The sequence below is a fragment of the Lonchura striata genome, chromosome 5 (genome assembly GCF_050655825.1).
Source record: "Lonchura striata isolate lonStrDom1 chromosome 5, ASM5065582v1, whole genome shotgun sequence".
Lineage (NCBI taxonomy): Eukaryota > Metazoa > Chordata > Aves > Passeriformes > Estrildidae > Lonchura > Lonchura striata.
In genome coordinates, this window is record NC_140707.1 from 10,216,491 (window position 1) to 10,235,562 (window position 19,072).

General features: G+C 44.0%; 1 long non-coding RNA gene across 1 annotated transcript; it reads right to left on the reverse strand.

The window, feature by feature from the left end:
- Window positions 1-4,606: 4,606 nt before the first annotated feature.
- LOC146767231 (uncharacterized) lies at window positions 4,607-18,952 on the reverse strand. Its single transcript, XR_014955281.1, has 3 exons — window positions 13,220-18,952; window positions 13,075-13,138; window positions 4,607-12,959 (listed from the first exon to the last, which is right to left on the reverse strand). It is a non-coding gene; the product is annotated as an uncharacterized LOC146767231 (long non-coding RNA).
- Between the last annotated feature and the right edge of the window lie 120 nt (window positions 18,953-19,072).

Consider the following 19,072-nt stretch of genomic DNA (forward strand, 5'->3'; position numbering starts at 1 on the left):
CATTCTATGTCATGTCCAGCTCCTGCTCATTTGCTACTGAGTCAAAAATAGAGTTACTCCATGAGAAACGCTGATATTTTTGATCTGCCCAGAAGAAAACACAACATGTGACAGCACATATTTCATACAAGACTTTCATTGAGTTCACTGGAAATCTCCATATAGGTGGTCATAATTTGGGCTCTACATTTCAATTCCAGGAATCAGAGGTTGTAAGCCTCAAATGGACCTTTAAGACCTTTTTACCCTTCAGCAAAAAAACTCCATCACAATATTCCTCCAGCAAATTGGAAAGATTCAGAGGAGCATCTCAACTTTTGGGAATATACTTAGATCAAACTTCCAAACCTCTTCCAACAATATAAAAACAGAAATAAAACTGGCAGGTGCATCTTCTGCTATGTCCTATAACATAAAAATCATGGGCCACTCCATTGAAGTGATTGGAAGTCAAGAAGATAATCTAAATATATGTTATATAAATATATTTATCTACAGCGATTCTGTGATGTCTGCTATTTGCAGCTGGACTTCCAAAACTTTGCTAGGAAACTGGTAAAATTAAAAAGCACAAAACGAGCTTTACTTTAAATTAAATTTAAATTAACCAATTATTGCAATAGCTCAGGTGAATTCACTGTGCAATGACCAGCTGCACAGCAACCCGTGCTCTGCTCTCCCTCACTGGAATTGTGCTAGTACTGCTCTAGGAATTTATATAAATAAATGTGTAATACTCCATACCTTTCCCTGCTGCACAGCAATGTATAAAGGTGCCTGGAGAAGGGATTATCCTCACAATCCCACGGACAGACACTGACCTCAGGGCATGGACATGGAGCTACTCCTTGCCAGTAAAACCATGGCTGGCTCTAGGTTGAACACGGGTTTTGCTACCAGGGAAATGCAGCACCAAGTTCCCAGGGAAGCTGCAGAATTGATGTCTGTGTCACACCGCTCAGCAAGTGTCTGCCTCAGTGACAGCAGATCTCTGACAAGATTCTAAACCATGCAAGGGGGGCAATTCTGCCCCCATGGCACAGCTCTTCCCCTCAAAGTATTGTTTACATAAATAAATTTAGCCCCTGATTTGACCTGCCCCGTATCACCAGCCTTACAGTGTCATTTCTGCTCTCATGCGGACTAACAAATTTAAGAACCGCCCCCCCAACTGACTTTAGCCTTGAAAATCTCGATCTTAACAGAACAGTTTCACTGATTGCAGAGTGCAAATGGGAAATTGTCACTTGTTTTTAAAGTGCTTGCTTTTTACAGTGAAGAGCATGAAGTGCACCAGCAACGTTAACCTTCCGGAAACACACAATATTTAAATTACACTGCTCAGAGCGCAGTAATTGAGCCAAACAGACATAAGTTCACATCCACTGAGCTTTCAATGTAGCAAATGCTGCCATCAATCCCTCTCAAGTGCCCAAAGGAGGGCTCATATGCCCAGAATGCTGTGTATTTTTTCCCCAACCCTAGCTGTAGATTTAATAAACTAAAAACTTCCTCTTGCAAATCTTACCTCAGCCATGTAATCTAGGCACAGCCAGATTGTTGGCCAACTCAGACCTTTCTAACATGCTTAGCTGAAACCCTGGGCAAACAATGAAATACCACTCAACACACTTTCTTTGCCACATTGTTGAGCGAGCAGACTGACAGGAGCTCGTGCATAGACTTGATCATACATTTGTTTAACTGCCATGTTTATAAAAAGTCTCCAACTTATTAACAAGCATTTGAAGAAAAGATTAACCAATCACTTCAAGTCCTCTGTTTGGTTCCGAGCTGTGCTTAGTAACAGAAACAAGACTTCCCACAAAGGCTGTCATGAAGCTTCATCCTTCAGAGGTCCAGACTCCTGCTCATCAGCCTCTACTACATTACTTACAACTATAGTAAAGGATGACCCGCTTGCCTAATGAATTCCTTGCAAAAATGTACTTTTTTCATCCCTTTTGCCATTTCCCGAACATCTGAATCTACTTTGCACTCATATAGGAATATTACAGACAAAACACGGAGTTGCCACATAGCTGTTGCTGCCAGATGTCTCAGCCTGGGTGCTGCTGGATCTCAAGATAAAATAATCTAATATTCCTAGAAAGGGAAGGACTGTCCTGCCTGTAAGGTAAAGCCAGGACAAATACTTTTACACACCACTGCAATGACTCTGGCAATCAGAGGTACCCAGGAAGATCCTTTATACTAAGGAAACAATTCAAATTCCAGTAACCTAGTACTGAGTGAAATATTCTATATATCTATATGGGTCTATCATAAGTAATTTCTAATGTGTAAATGTGACCTATGGTCATATTTCAAAAGGCACCAAGAAAAGCAGCAGCTACATGTTTCCCTCTCCTCTTTATTTGGTACATCTTGCACTGAGTTTCTGGACTCGCTGCACTTTGTGGCAGTTGTGACATTTGGAGTTCTCACGGGGTGAAGTGTAACCTCTGTGGAGAACTTGCACATGGCACACAAACCACTGCTGTGCCTCCCTCATCTTCAAAGCAAGGTGCATTCACCCTGTCTGAGAACACCGAAAGTGCTGTGCTCTCCCTGCTGGGTTACACAGGCACAAAGCAGATCAGGCAGAGATGCTGGCAAAAACATTTACTCATCTAAGAAATCCAAACATCCTTTTTAAAAATTAAGGTCTAAACTGTCTTTTGAGAGGAAGTGCCTTATATTCATGAATAAAAGAAACACCTTTGTTATGTGTTCAGAACCTGTGGTTAAGCATTTTTTGTTTTACAATATTTTAAAATCTGGCTTCACTGATTAATCCAGCTCTCAATATGCAGAAAATGAGCAGATGCTCAACACTGTCTATTAACTGTCCTATCAACCCATCAAAATGACATATGGAAGCTTAATAACAGATTTTTATAAAAATTTTATAAGTCCAGGTGTAAAACACATGCTATAATACAAATAAAAAGGGTTTCCCAATGTCAGCTGGAGCCTGCTCTGCTGTGTTTTTGCAGATTAGGTATCCTGGAGGAAGCTTCATCCATCTCAGATAATGCCTGAATTTTAATTCTACTTGCTTTGGAAACAAATTATATCAATTATCCCCACACTCCAACCTAAATAACAACACTTTTTCACTCTACTTCTACCCTTGAATACCATATCCTACAAGAAGGAAAAACAACACGTGCCTCCACTCTCAATTCCACATTTCTAATGCACGAATCTAAAGTATCCTCATAAACAAAGTGTTTGGAATCTCATTCTAGAGGCAAGCATTGCTGGCTCGAATCTCTCCCTGCTCTCAATGCAGTATGCCTCACTATAGGCTAACAAACTCTTCTAAAATACGATGCTTGGGGAGATAGTGATCATTGGAGCTATAAGGCTTTTTTTCCTAGGGGAAGTAAAGTTGATGGTCTAGATCCTGACCCAACAATATCCAAATTGACTAAAACAAAACTGTTGTTGAAAACAGGCATGAGCTGAAGTATGTTGTGGAATTTATCCTTAAATATATATAAATTATATATACACATATATATAAAAGCCTGTAGACATAAAAATCCTTTCCTCCTCCAAAAGCATCCTCATCTCAAAGTAAATCTGTGGTGTAAATCAGACTTATTCTTGATCACTGTACTCATCTCAAATTCATAAAAGCAGTAGTACAATTTAGGAAAAAGTACCTTAATGCATCGTTTATCACCCTATACTTTTTACAAGCACTGTCAATCTGTCCAGGTTAAGAAAGACAATAGAGTTTTTAGTTAAGTAGTGCAGTGTTCTCATTCCCAAAGAGGAAAAAACTTCAAAACACATGAAGTCACCCTCCCCAGTTTAGAATAAAACCATCTCAGGAGCCTTAGCTATATCTTTGCCTTCGTAACTTTTTCTTCACGGAGAGCTCTTGAAATCAAATGCTAGTAAAACACAAGATTAGCGTTGTTATCACTATCGAGCACTCGGGGCGTGTGCAAATTTACTTAGCGCTTTACAAGCGGAGATAAGATATCCTTAGAGTCAACACAAGCGATGACAAACACGAGGGCGGCAGGGAGGGTGGCAGAGGGCGGCAGGGAGGGTGGCAGAGGGCGGCAAGAGACGCGCAGCGAGGCGGTGCCACGGCGGAGACAGGCGGCAGGGAGGGAGGGAGCGCGTCCTGCCCGTCCGACAGCAGGTGGGGCTGCTGCAGTGCGGCTGCCGGCTCCGGGGAGAGGATGGAGAGAGGGGCATGGAGAGAGGGATGGAGAGAGGGATGGAGAGAGGGATGGAGAGAGGGGCATGGAGAGAGGGGGATGGAGAGAGGGGCATGGAGAGAGGGATGGAGAGAGGGATGGAGAGAGGGGCATGGAGAGAGGGGGATGGAGAGAGGGGCATGGAGAGAGGGATGGAGAGAGGGATGGAGAGAGGGGGACGGAGAGAGGGATGGAGAGAGGGATGGAGAGAGGGATGGAGAGAGGGATGGAGAGAGGGGCGGAGAGAGGAGGATGGAAAGAGGAGGATGGAAAGAGGAGGATGGAAAGAGGGGGATGGAGAGAGGAGGACGGAGAGAGGGGGACGGAGAGAGGGGGACGGAGAGAGGGGGACGGAGAGAGGGGGACGGAGAGAGGGGGACGGAGAGAGGGGGACGGAGAGAGGGGGACGGAGAGAGGGGGACGGAGAGAGGAGGACGGAGAGAGGAGGATGGAGAGAGGGGGATGGAGAGAGGAGGATGGAGAGAGGAGGATGGAGAGAGGAGGATGGAGAGAGGGGGATGGAGAGAGGGGGATGGAGAGAGGGGGATGGAGAGAGGAGGATGGAGAGAGGGGGATGGAGAGAGGGGGATGGAGAGAGGAGGATGGAGAGAGGGGGATGGAGAGAGGAGGATGGAGAGAGGAGGATGGAGAGAGGGGGATGGAGAGAGGGGGATGGAGAGAGGGGGATGGAAAGAGGCTGGGGGCTCTGGAGCTCCCAACCTCCAGGGAACTGACGTCTCCAGCTCAGAACCAGCCTGGTTTTCTCACAGCTCCTCTTGGCCTCGGCAAGTCTTAGCCAAAGTCCCGAGTGTTTTTATGTGTGTGACTAAAATACTGATTCAGAAAGATCCAGGCCAGACAGTTTCCCCCAATCTGGATCACATCTTCTGTGGAGAGCTAGTGACACACAGCCAGCCTACGCCTATGGGGAGCACACTTGAATGTCGCTGTTGGGGCAGGACAGGAATGAGAAGACTGACTCAGAAGCTGCTGAGAGTAAAACTCTGGTTTATTCAAAATACACCTCTCTTTTATACAGAGCTTTGTGAGGACCAATTCCTTTGGTCCTGAAGTGAAAACAACCCATACTATTGGTGCACAGTGCTTGACAAACAGTGATGGAACTTAACTATAAACAATGTGAACAACAAGAGATAAAGAATTATTTACATTCTTCAACTCTTTCCCAGGCTTCTGCCTGGCTAGAAACTCTCCATTTCTCTCTTTGACTGAATCTGAGACCCACATTTGAATGACTCCTGAAAAACTGCACTGCATCTCATTTAGAGAACATGGTAGACCAAAGCCAGATGTTTTTAATACAAGGGCCATCTCCATGTGCAGGTCATTCCCACTGCCCTATCAAATTTAGGATCATGTAAAAACGATGCTCAAAGTAGAATGCACGGAAAAGTCCTGAAGACAAATCTTGTTAACTGAAAGTCTGATATTATTTTCGAGTTCAAAGGTCCAGTTATGCTGGACTGAACAGGAAGCTGACACTTTTTTCAGGAAAGAGAATGGGGATAGAAAGTTGGTGCCTGGTTTAGCATCCCAAACCCACTGCAGAGACGAGGGAAGCAAGCTCTGGGCTTCGGCAGGCAGGCAGAGCTCAGTGAGAAGCACTGGCTGGCAGAGGAGAGCCCAGGCACTGTGCTCAGCTCTCATTACCCTGGCAGGTTACATGAGCCATGGCTCAGGGAACACCAGGAGAGCCCAGGATCACTCCATGCCAGGTAACAGCCACACAGCATCAGGTGGGCTTGGAGGCCTACTTTTCATGCTCTACTTCTACCACTTTTGAGGCATTGGCAGGATGTTCTGCAGCATGACACAGGCTCTGCCAGCACTTTGTATCTTCCAGAATCAGGCACCATGGGAGGGCTTCTGTCGCAGCATAGGTTGCAGTTGAGATGGCCTCCGCACACAGAGTGTCAGCACACATTTCAGAAAGCTTTAAGCACTCCCCAGACACAGTAACACCTTACCTCAGCAGAAGGCTTCAGGCATCTGCCCACACAGATTAACCCCACAGCACTTGAGGAGGCTGCAGGCTCTGCTCCCTTGTCCTTCAGCCCAGCCTTTCATCCCCTCCTGTTGATGCACTGCCCCTGTGTGCCTCTGGGCCCTGTGTGGTTGCCCAGCACACCTGGGCACTCCCTGGCTCCTTACCTGCAATTTTATTCACCTGTCCTGCACAGCTGTAGCCACTGGGGATGGGGTACAAACTGTGTACCTACAGGTTTAAACAGTTCTGGTCATCATTTTTCTGGCATGGACTCATACTTCCAGCACTGCAATGGAAACACTACTTTGTCCCCATCCCTCCCCTGACAGCAAAGTTGCTCTAGATAAAGCTGCTTTTCTCTATGTGTGCCTCATTTTCCATCTTTAGACTCTTAGCATTGGTTCTATGTGTGCTGAGGATGTGACTGGATGGATATTCATATTACCCATGTAAAACACTATCCCTGTTTCCTAAACTAAATGAGGGCACCCCATCCACAGCAGCATGGTACTCGGGACAAGCTGCAAAACTCACCCAAGGCACAGAATAAACCCTGTGACAATTCTTGAACTCAGTCATTGCTAAGTAACCATTCAGTCACCGTGAAATTATTAACAGCTATCTCAAGGTATCTCTGCAAGCAGCAGTTGCTGCAGTGTCAACATATCTTGAGATACACACATGAGGTCTCAGGGGACTTTATAAATGGGTTGCTGGCCAGTACTGCTGCCTCTACCTCTGATGGTTAAATTAAGACAGACCAACATGCTACAATCACACTTCTATTCTGTCAGGTAGGCCTATGGTGATAAAGACAGATCCAAACCAAAAAAAGAGTCTGATCACAGCAAGAGACAAATACATAAAGACAGGCCAAACTGAATTTTTTCCAGAGAACCTAATAATTCCACTCCTTGAAGAGCAGCATACAGGATCAAAATATACAAGAGTGGGACTGGCCACATCTCAGCCACCCCTGAGGTGGTTACAGCTGCTTCTTAACAAGTGCACAGCACCTGAACAGGCCCAGGGTCCCTGCCTGCCAGCCACAGGACAGCAAGGGGATGCAGGGAACAAGAGCAGTAAAAGGGCATGATGCTAAGTTGGGGACTCCTTGACTTTTCTTCTTTTCACTGCATGATGCCACTTTTCCACCACTTGTGCAATGCCCCTTTGCAGGGCCAGGCACAACTCCCTGATGCCCGCAGTGTCTGAACTTGGAGACACAGCAGGGTTTTCCACTCACACAGGAAGAAATGGTCAGACAGAAGCATGAAGGAGAGCCAAAAGAAAAAAATGAATGGTTAGAGTCACTTTCAGAAAGAAAACAGAAGAAAGCACTGCTCTTTGCCCAGCAAACTTTGCACTCCGAGTAAGATGCTTGGCTACAGCAGAGGCACGCCTCTGGGACAGGAAGAGGAGGAGGAGGAAGGTGCTGTCTGGAGGATGGTAAGGGCTAGAGACACTTTCAGATTTGCCCACACCCTCCTTTGACCTCAGCAAATGTTCTCCCTCCAACACATGGCCTATTTTCTCACTGACTTGTGTTGTACTGGGACTGCAAGAAGCCTCTGAAGCCAGGGGGTCTGCTTCTCCCCATAGCCATTTTTACACCAAGACAGTGTCACTTTTCACAGCAGGCTTAGTGCCAGTTTGCACTTTGCTTGAGACCAGCATCTTTCCAGATGCAGCAATGCTGAATTAGTGTCACATTCTTTCCAGAAGCATCATTCCAAATAGATGCCTACCCCTCACAGCAGAAGGGCACGCTCTTAAATGTGGTAATTAACAGGCACCACTACAACAAGTGCTGAAAACATTAATAACAGGAAATCTTTCATAGATTTCCTGCATCTACTAGTAGAGGGTTTGTTTTTCATGGGAGACAAAGCAGTGACTGTGTGTAAGTTGTTCTTATGTCAAGTGTTAAAATGCAATAATAAACCACCCTAGAACATGCATAGAAATGACTGCATTGCTATGTATTTTGCACTAAAAGCAGTGGCTTAATCATCAAAGTAAAGCTGAATGGGCTGTTTTACACCCTCATCACAGGAGCTCTTACATGTTCTTATTTGGAATCAGCTATTTACATTTCCCTCAGAAAACCAAGACCAAAGAGCACAGAGAAGCTTCCTCACTCACATCAGATGAATGCCTGCAATGAAGCCCAACTACACCACCTAGAATGAAGTCCATGCTTAGTGCCTGCAGCAGTCAGAGCCACCATATTCAAACCACAGACCTGTCTGTCCACTCTCTATCCAGCCTGGATATTGCCTGCCCTACCTGTGCTGGACAAAGAGCCTCATCTGTGAAAAAAATTCCTGAAGCATTCCCTCCTCAGGACACTCCAAACTTTTTTGTGCACTTCAATACAGAAATCTAAGATGATGCCTTTGCAAACAGAATTTCTTCTTTCTTGTCATTTGTGCTTTGAAGCAGTAAAGAAGAATGGCATAGTCTAAACCTGGCTTCTGAAGGTGCCTCTGCCCATGGCAGGGGTTTGGAGCTACATGATGTCCTAGAGGTCCCTTTCAACTCAAACCTTCCTGTGCTTCTATTGCTTCATGATCTGCCAACACAACAGCTCTCTTCCTCCAGGTGTTTTGTCTTATTTCTCTAACTGTCCTCTGGAGCTGCCAGCACAGGACAGACATTTCTGCCACTTCTGGGGAAATTCCTGCTGGGAAGGGTTGCAGCATAGGTCACATTTGAGTCAGCCACAATACACAGAGGGTCACCATACAGTTTCAGAAAGCTTCAGCCCACACAGAGTCACACCATGGCACTTGAGGAGGCTGCAGGCTCTGCTCCCCTTGTCCTTCATCCCAACCTTTCAACCTTTCATCCCCTCCTGTTGATGCACTGCCCCTGTGTGCCTCTGGGCCCTGTGTGCTTGCCCAGCACACCTGGGCCCTCCCTGGCTCCTTACCTGCAATTTTATTCACCTGTCCTGCACAGCTGCACCCACTGGGGATGAGGATCAGCCCCAGCCCCACTCCCCATCACCACACACTGTGTGCCAACAGAAAGGGTCAGGTGTGGTTTGAGAAGTGGCCCAGGCAGCATCTGACATTTCCTCCCTGAGGTCACCCTCCCAGGGGGAAGTTGACTTTGGCTGCAGCACTGTGTGTTCTGGCTAGCCCAGCTGGCAGACAAATTCCCAGGGACTCCTGGCAGGGTGAACCAGAGCAGCCTGAGGCTGCATGATGATATTCAGGGAAGCCTGGGGCAGAGACACAGAGCCCAGTGCTCCCATAGCAGCCTGAGCCAGCTTACAGGGAGGTTGGTGCCAAGGCTCCTGTAGGACAGGGAATCCAGCTTGCTCAAAACAGCATCTTCTGTGTCACTGCCAAGCCCCACAGCATCTCGGGTCCAGTGCTAGTCGTGCTGCTGGTGGCAGTACACATTTATGGGGTCTGTTGATGAGCCTCTGCCATTTAGTGCTTTGTTCAGTCAAGAAATCCAAGTTGGCTTAATCTTATCGTGTTAATAGATCTAAATATGGGCATAAAGAACTTGAGCATACATAAGCACAATGAATATGAGTCTCTCATTCATTCCTGCATAGTACACAGTAAATTGCCAGTGCAGCCCTTTGAGCTAACATCTTTAGACTTGGCCTCACAAAGATTACACTCCCCGCTCAGCAATTCAACCTCCTTCTAATACTTTTAAAACAGAGGAAAGGCCAAGACTTCTAGAGAAGATGCCAAAGATTGAATGGTTGGCCCTGAAAGCAGACAAACTGCAGCAGGCAGCAAAGCAAAGAGGCCATGCCAACAGTGGTGCTCTCAAGGAAAGGAAGCACAGTTTCTGTTCTGGCATCCACAGCACCCAAACACTTACACACACAGTGCATGGCCCTGCAAGGCAACAGCCAGCATCTGCTTGGAAAGGGTCTTGACTACTTGGAACTTTGTCAGGCTTTCTTAATGCTGTGGGTTTTCAGAGGATTCCCTCACCCTTGTGATCATTATGGAAAAAAAAAACAAAATCACTGGAACTCAGGCTCCCACACTTACTGGGCCCCAGAAAACTGGAACAGCTAAGAGCCAGAATAGGAATATACTGCATGATAGTTTGTTTTCTTTCTAACAAGAAATAACTTTTGTTTCTCTCCAAACAACAGTAAGCACATATCAGGAAATGAGCATTTGCAAGGCTGAAATCTCAACATAGAGCATTATTTAAATTTGTAGGGCTATTTAATGTTTGTCACACATTTGATCCTAACAGTGCAAATTATTTTCTAGCCGAATTTTTTTTTCCACTTCAACAAGGAAAACTGCCCCTCCAAATATAAGCACTGCTTGTTATTTTGAGGCAGTGAGGCAAAACATACAGCACATAGACCACATTTGGCCTGCTTAGCAGATGTCTACAGATCACTTGATGTTAATTTCAACATAAAAGCTATTATATTTCTGGCCTCACCCTATTAGTTGTTAAATAATTATTTATGCTTGGCATATAAATTCTAGAAACCTTGAATAAAGCCCATCAACCCTACTAATCTAGCCATATTTGACACAACAGTTTTCACTCACAAGATGTAATGTTTGTTGCCTGTATGATTCTTCTCACAACCTAAAAGGCAATCCCATATTTACATTTAAATACAGACTGTATATAGGATGTGTTCCAATGCTACTTTACAGGCAAAGAATGAGCTTGTTTGCTTCACTGACATTTGCAACTATACTATAGCCAGTTTCAGTTCATAACACAGTTTATTTAAATCTGCACGTCACAATTCTAGTTAACATGTTTTTCTATAGGTGTTTTGGCTTTGCCTATTGAATTTGGCCATACTTGTCATTGGTTAAACCCAGGTACACTGTGACCTTGTACAAAACAAAACAATAACTGGAAATGTAGACTTCCCTTAATTAATATTTTTAAGCAACTAACCTAACTTGTAGGAGTGATATTTATATACATTCAAAACTGTAGTTCTTGTGTATTCTACTTGAACAGTTTGTAAATTCCAAACAGTCAATCTACAACAAAACTTGGAAAAGATATTGAGTGCAGAGCCCTGTATGAAAGGCTTTCAACCAAGTCTTTGGACATTCATATACTGTTGTCTGAAGAAATTTAGTTGATGTGTTGTCTTTTGAAAGCACATTTTAGTGTAATTATACTTTTTTTATCCTTAACAGACAAGTTAGAATTTAAAGATTTAGAAAAAATAAGGAATTTGAACATTCCACTGAAGAGAACTTGTTCAATATGTCTATTTCTATTTCATCTGTCTGGTTAAAGGAGCACAGCTTCTCTATTATCACAGTAATGTACATTATTCTGCATTTAAGTTTATGTGCAGTTTATGATTTTGTGTGATAAATAAAAATTAGTGATGCAAAAAGGAGCAAAAGGAATTCGCATTGCTTCCAGCATACTGCACTTCCTGCCCTAAAAGCTGCGTGGCTTTGCTTTGCATCATTGGCAAAATAAAGTTACAGAGATGCTTTCAGCTGATTTTGGTGGACCTTGAACAGACCCCTTTGCCCTGTGAAAGAGCCAAGTTCCTCTGTTCCCTTGGATATCTCCATTCCAGGCTGCTCTGCAGCCGCAGCACTTATGCATCTCTCAGCCCTGTGATGAGTCCTTTCTGCAGCTGACCTCTGCACGGGGAGATTTTAACCCTGGGTTAAAAACGTTCAGCGAGAGCTCTGGGCTGTGTTTCACTGCTGCATCCAGGAGGGAGAGGTCATGGCCAAAAGCAGGGTTTATTGTAGGGTTGGTTTTACAGTTTTTATTAATGACAAGCCAATTTCTCTCCACTGCTGTCTGTGATAATGCAATGTATCCTTGAGGCAGAAAAAGTGAGGAGAAAAGACTGTAAATAAAATAATGTACATCAAATAATTCTTGTTAAACACTCGCCTTTTTGACATACAACTTTGATGTTATTATTTCCTTTGATGCTGATAACACATGCCCACCTGTTAAATACAAACTACCCAGCTAGCTAATATAGCAGGGTTTCACATGCTGGCAGGTTCCCTTCGTGTGGTTAGCTAGAAGGAAACCAAAAAATGTGGTGGAGGAAAGCAGCACCCTCACCAGAGCAGGGAACCAGTCACTAAATCCACCACTAGCCCTGCATGTGGCATTACCCTAGACAGATCTTTTCTCATGAACACTTTTTCCCTCTGTGTTGGAATGGTATTGCAGCTCTGACAGAAGCTTTGCAATGTCAGCAGATTCTGAGATGAACTTTTAAGATCTTCAATTGCTATGAGTTTCATTAACAGCTGGCACCATTGCTCAGACATTCCTAGGCTGCTTGAAGCCTTTTTGCTCTTAAACATTGTTAATCATACCTTGCTCTATGAATAACAGCAATAAATCAAAACCATAGAGAGATGCACTTTCACAACAAAGCCAGGAAACAAAAATTATGTCGGTGTTGATCCCCACTATTCCCTAGACTTAGGAGGAAGTCAGTTCAGTCCTGAAGAAGACATTCTAGCCACGGGAGGCAAAGGACTGGATAACTGCAGTTTAGTGTTTTCTCTGACTCTGGTACTGGTCAGAAGCTGGCCTATGAACAGGGTTTCAGTAGGTCTTGCACTGCAGGTATTACAAATTCTATTTTGAAGAAGTGTGTATTTAACTTTCCTCGGCCTCAGGTATCCCTGCAATTCCAAGGCACCTGTTGTTCTCTTTGATGTGATTTGGGTTTTAAGGAGATGCCATTCTTAGACAGTCACATGCTGAAAATAGAAATGACAAAGAAATATCCATTAAATGCAAAGTAGGCAGACAGGCAAGATCTTCTGCACGATAATTAGGTTCAATAGTTTCTGTCAGATGATTAGAAAGCCTGACCTTATATACTTCTTTCTGGTGCATTTTGTTTTTCTTAGATAGGCATCCTAACAGGCGGTTTCCTCTGAAAGAAATACTCCAGTGTAGACCAGGGGTGTCTATAACTTCAGGTCCTGTGGCAAAGTTTGATGACAAATTGGCTTACCAGAAGATGGGCACCTTTCAAATTGCAGTGCCTGGGAGGGTGGCACAGCTGAGCTGTGCTGTCACTGCTATCACTGGGGACAGTACTGAACTGCAAAATCACAGAGAAATTAGAGGGGAAAAGATTAAACTTTACCATTTGGGATTTGCAGGCAGACCTGTAAGAGTGGCAAACTCTCCTGTACAGATATCAAGGGATACAGATTAGCAGTATTTTAATCTCCAGTTAATTAATACTCTCTATTGTCTACTACCTTTAGCACAAATAAAATTTCTCAGTGACTTCAATACTTTTGTTTGCACTCTCCCCCATGTTTCTGTTTGAGACAGACCACGTTTTTATGATGAAGACTATTCAGTGCTGGCCTATTGAAGAGCTTTGGGATCATGTCCCTTACAAACTGTGATCTAGCTGTCCCTGTGGTTGCCTGTACCAGTCTTTCTGTCAATCTCTACAAATCTCCACTCTCTTCTATCAGGATATTTCCTCATTTAAAGGCTGAGGCAGTGCAGCTTTCATTAACCAGCAACTTCAGCATAGATTGCAGCACTAAAACCACAGTTTCACTATTTAGCTCCAAAGAAGAATGAATTCAGCAACAATTTCATTCTTCACTTAAAAAAAATCAAAATCTTTACTTAACCAATTTCCTTGTGTGTTTTTTCTCATTGTTTAACAAAAGACTCCAATTACAGTTCAGAGGTGTACCTTACTTTCATACATCCAGGGTTCTAAGGTTACACAAGGACTAGTGTTTATGCACATCAGCTTTCCTACAGATTTTTTTTAGTTGCTCTTGCTTATGACCAACAAATGGATAAATGTTACTAGCTCCTACTCTGCTATTTCCCTATTTCACTAACAATGCACGGGCCCTGATAAGTATTCAGCTACAGCAGTGTCTGCTTTGAGCAACGAAGCTCCTCTCCCATATCTTCAGTACCTGATTTGAGGACGTTTACACTCAGCCCAAACATCTGTGGCTGCAATTCCACCCCCACGTGCTCACACTCCGTGTTTGCAAATGCAGGAACTTGGGTTTAAGCACAACACGCCCCAGCAGTGTATCCAAGTCTCTAGACTTTTATGCCCTACATACACAGTGGAATTTCCACTGTGATACAAAATTATTCATGACAGAAGCATTGAAGGACCATCCTCCTCCCTCCCTCTGTGAATACCAATGAGAAACATAGCAAGAGGTTTTCTTTTGCTTCCTGATCATAGGGAGGAAAGGAAATTTTAAACCAACATGTTTTGCAGGAGGGAAAGGGAAAGTCACTGCAAAATGTTGAAGACCAGGGGTGCAAGTACCTACTGTATTAATATCTCCCATCCCTGGAGCTGCAGTAATTTGCATGCCATTATCTACCTGGGATGTTGCTATGGTTATCACCATACATAAGTAATTACCAGGGCAAATTGAACATACAGCACACGGATTCACACTGTCAGAAGCAAAGGATCTTTTTATACACTTGAAAATGTACATGTTTTAAAAAAACTACTGATCATGAAGATTCCTAATACAAGAAAAACTTCAGGAGTGCTCCAAAATTGCTGTTAGCTATGCTTATTGATACCTTAAGGATGAGTCTAACCATGTCCAAGTGAAGAAAGACACTGCACAGGCTCAGTAGAAAATCAGCAGCATGTCACCAGTAGTAGTAAGCAGAAACCAATCAACAGGAATAGTAGAAATCCCTGCCAAAGGGTTCAAGGTATAAGCAGATGAGAAAGGCATAGAGAAGGAGAAGAGGTGTAGCAGACAGAGCAAATGAGTTTATCAGCTTTGTTGATAGCACAGGCCATGATTATTTTTGGTAGATTATGTAATGAAACTTTCTTCTGGCAACTAGGCACAAAAAGATGAACAGAAGAGAAGGAGGAGAGAGAGTGATGTAGACTATACCCGTGTTAAGAAAAAGACAAGAGATAGGGTGTTGTGATGAAGCAGCTAGTCAGGACAAGCCAAAACTAAGTCTAATCAAAATGGTTCTCTGTAATTTCCCCTATTTCTTCTCCTGCAAAGTTTCTGCTGCTCTTTGCAGTTTGGGATCTGATCTGCTCTGAGTGGTTTCCCATGGGAGCTGAGAATAAAGTTACAGTCCATCTGCACTTGTACATCCAAGCTGAGGAGAGCAATTAACACCCAGCAGAATCTGGATGAGAGTAAAAATACAGAGTATATAATGCTATGTCCTACAAAGTAAATTAGACATTAAAGCTCATTCTCAGTATCATCCTGATACTGTTACATTTCAAATAAAATACAGCTGCACTGTAAACAAACAGCTTGAGCTGCAGTCTATTGGTGTCAATTAAAACTTTCCAACAAGTTTGAACTAGGTGTTCTGCATCCTCAGGAAAAGAAAAAGCTTTAAAAATAGTGCTGACACTGTGACCTGAATAAACCATATTAGGCTAACTGGAATGTAAAATATAATTCTGAAAAGCACAAAATACATTTCTATAATTTAATTTGAGATGGGATACACAAGTCTCATATCCATTCATACCAACCATATTTTCCATGTACAGAGAAATATTGCTATTATTTCAGATTTACAAACTACAGTAGAATTGAGGAGAAAAATGTCCTATTTTCCATTTGTAGTTTCTCTTAAAAACAAGTTCTTTTGTTTACTTAGAAATCATCTGCTTCTCTCAGGCATATATTTTTACCTCCTAGTAGTACCTGAATACTATAATGCCATCAAATATTTTGACTTTAAGCAGACAGAACTAGAAAAACATAGTGATAGAGGTATGCTCTGAGAAGAGCCTCAGAAGTGTGACAAGAACAGGTATGAGCGAGCAGGCACTCAGAAAGCACAGCAGCCCTTAGGAACCATTTGCATGGCCTCAGGGAAGTCACAATTAATGATATCCAGAAACAATGGCTAAAGATGCAATATATGTGTAACTTCATTAGGATAAAGGCAGACAGAAGACAAAGAGAGATGTGAAATAAATAATCTCAGGCTTTATCCTGGTGACTGGATGCCCACGGTGACACAAGGATTGCAACTCTAGATATATTTCATACAAAATAGTTTGTTGGCTTTAAATATATCAGTGAAAGGGAAAGTAAATATGTGAAGAGTGAAACTAAAAATGGAAAAAGTGAGATAAATATTGTTAGATTCAGAGGAAAAATGCTATAAACAGTAAGCAAAGCTCTTCGATTTGCACTGTTTTCCAGCCCATAAAACCCTAATATCTGCCAGCATTTCATTAAAAGCTTATGAACTACCCAGCATGCCTGCTCCTGCATAAATGTATTGCTAAAAAAACATTGTCGATGTTGCAGATCTGGTATTTTGCAATATTTCAAAGAAACCTTATGTGTATAAAACTCAGATGCATTATTGAAAGAAGTGGGGATGGTGAAAATAGCCCCCAAAAATCTAAAACTAATGAATCACTCACAAGCAGTGAGTTTCTCTCAGAGATGTTCAAAGTAATATCTCCAAACCAGAAAATAGAAATATTTTAAGGAACGGGCATTGTGGATAAAGGACTTAAGAGTAAACTACCATTTTTTTCATTGAGTAAAAGGCATGTCTTCATGGCATGAGTCGAAGGCATATCTTCACAGAGGATTGAGATTCAGGGGATCGGATCACAGAGGTTTCAAGGTCACGACAGCCCAACAGCAAAATCTGTAAATGTTCATGTGAGTGATACAAAGATCTGGCAATGCTAAGACTGACCAGATCAACAACTGTTCTGATTGAATGTGCAGCCTATCCTCAGCATTACCATCTCAGACTTCAGCCTTCTAAGGACAAGTAATTGCAATATCATTCCTTTCCCACAAAAAGTCATATTGGATCAATCAAATCTTTATTGTTCTTACCAATGGTCCCGAACCAAGTCTGGAGGGATCAGGACACTTTCCCATCTTTCATAAGACCACTGCATTTCAGGGCTCGTTCTCACTGGAACCCAAACACGGGGCAAAATTAAAATGTTCCGACGGGCAGAACCCATATCCCTGAGGCAAAGCCTCCCTGTGTCTGGAGGCTTTCCAGTGAACGACCATGTATGCACTTAGCCCATTCTGCATTGCTCTTACTGTAGCTCTCCTCACAGAAATGCTTCCAAATTGTTCTGACAACAAAAGATAGAAATTCATTTCCCACATCCCTCAAATAACTTCATATCCCTCTGCTGCTAAGATCAAGCATCAAGCTGATGTTTCATTACAACACTGATGAGGCGAATGGGCAGTAAAGCCCACCTGTTACCCATGCAAATGACGTGTCTCTTAACTAGCAGCACATTCTGGCACTTGTGGATATGCAAGCTAAAAATTCAGCACAAACCCAGCTCTGGAATAACGTTAATAACAATATTATAGATGTAGGAAGCAGAGACAGGAATATTAGAAGCTGGATTCAGAAAAAAGAGCCATATCTGAATTATTGCACAAATATGAGATTCCTGAATACGTTAACAAAAACTTGGTTTTGAAGGCAGATGCTTAATAACAGACAAATAAACCGAAACACAGCAGAAGGATTACATCTCACTAGCTTTGGAAACTCAAACACAGCTGGTCTGATCAGCTGAGCCATTTTCAAGCTGCCACATGCACATCAGAGCTCTCACCAAACGGCACTGAAGCAGTTGCTCAGTTGTGGATGCACAAACAGCCCCAGAGGACAGACTGCCTGGGCCCCCCGGGCAGCTCGTGTGACTGAGCTCCAGGGAGCGCATTAGTGCTCCTCTCTGTCTAATTAAGTAACAAACCAGCATAGCTGACTGTTTACACGTTTGAAATGTGCTGTTGTTGCCAATGGCTCTGAGGCAAACCAGCACTAGCCCCGCACGGCTCTCATTCACTCTTTGCACGAGTCACAAAAGGCAGAGGACAGCACACGTGGAATTCTCCATCACATTTCTGCGGTCATTACAACCAAATCCTGAACCAGGCACAGCTCAGCTATGTGTGAGGTTTAGGTCAAAAGGAGTTCTACCCGTGTAACAACAGCACAGGGGGAAGCTGTGGTCTGGGGCAGCATCCTGCACATCCGTATTAGCAGTACACCCAAAGGCCACATCAGACGTGGTTTATACGCCCTGTGGGCTGGGTTGACAAACCAGTTGCTGCAATTTGGAATAGTAACACCCTCAGGACCTAAGTAACAGTGGACAAACCAGCCTCGGTGGTGGAGACGGTTCACCACAGCAGCCCTTAGCAGCAGGGTCGTTATCCTGCAATGGCTGCGCACAACGACAATCTTCTCTACGCTCCGTTTTTCGAGTTGTGAATGACGCCTGTGACACAGGAAAAAGAATCATACTGGGAAAAGGAATCAATTACCTCTGCCTAGAAACTTTCACAACTGTGAACAAAATCGATTTCACTTTAGGCAAAAACAACCCAGAACTTTTTTCTTTGCTATATGGTTTGGGCTTCCCCCCCGTCCCACATTTTCAGGATCCCAAGTTCGGTTCCCTTAAAAGTGACAGTGACGGTGACCCCATCTTGATAAATATCCTTCGTGAGAGTGCTGGCAACCTTTCCCCTTCACACTTTTGGGGTACCAACGCTCAAGACAGCGTGCAGGGGTCGGTGTGTTTGTGTTCTTTCCCGAGCGATTCGGGATGACAGCAGCAACCACCATCAGCCCGGCGCCCTGATGAACGAGCAGCAGCGGCGGGACAGCCCCGCGCCGCAGTTTCGCTGCCGCGGTGTTCATCGGCTGGGCGCTGCCCGAGCGGAGCGGCCCCGCCGCAGCCGCGGCGCCGCCGGGCCCGTGCGGACGTGGCGCGGCCGGGCCGGGCGCGCTGCCAAAGCCGGGCCGGGGCGGAGCGGGCCGGGCCGGGGCGGTGCCGGCCGGG